The sequence below is a fragment of the Odontomachus brunneus genome, unplaced genomic scaffold (genome assembly GCF_010583005.1).
Source record: "Odontomachus brunneus isolate Ranch 3 - 2012 unplaced genomic scaffold, Obru_v1 Obru_scaffold_120, whole genome shotgun sequence".
NCBI lineage: Eukaryota > Metazoa > Arthropoda > Insecta > Hymenoptera > Formicidae > Odontomachus > Odontomachus brunneus.
In genome coordinates this window covers 22,102-22,536 of record NW_022639570.1, presented here as the reverse complement: position 1 = coordinate 22,536, position 435 = coordinate 22,102, and positions in this window count along the sequence as shown.

Below are 435 nucleotides of genomic sequence, written 5' to 3'. Positions count from 1 at the left end.
TCCTCGAAGGAGATAGCCTCACGCATACCGCAGTGGTAAAGCATCAAATTACTACGCGAAGTGACGCCGCGCCGGTGAACGTGCGACCATATCGCCTGCCGGAGAAGCATAAAAAAGAGGTAGATAAGCAAATACGAGAAATGCTTGACAATAAAATAATAAGAACCAGCAACAGCCAGTGGAATGCACCGTTATTGGTAGTACCGAAAAAAACGGATGCCTCAGGAGAAACAAAATTACGAATCGTAGTAGATTTCCGAAAATTAAATGATTTAACTATAGGGGATTCCTTCCTTTTACCTAATATCAGCGACATTCTAGATCAGTTGGGAAACGCAAAATATTTCTCTACCCTGGACCTTGCGTCAGGATATCATCAAATACAAATAACAGAAAGAGATAAATGTAAAACAGCTTTTTCCACACCTACGGGAG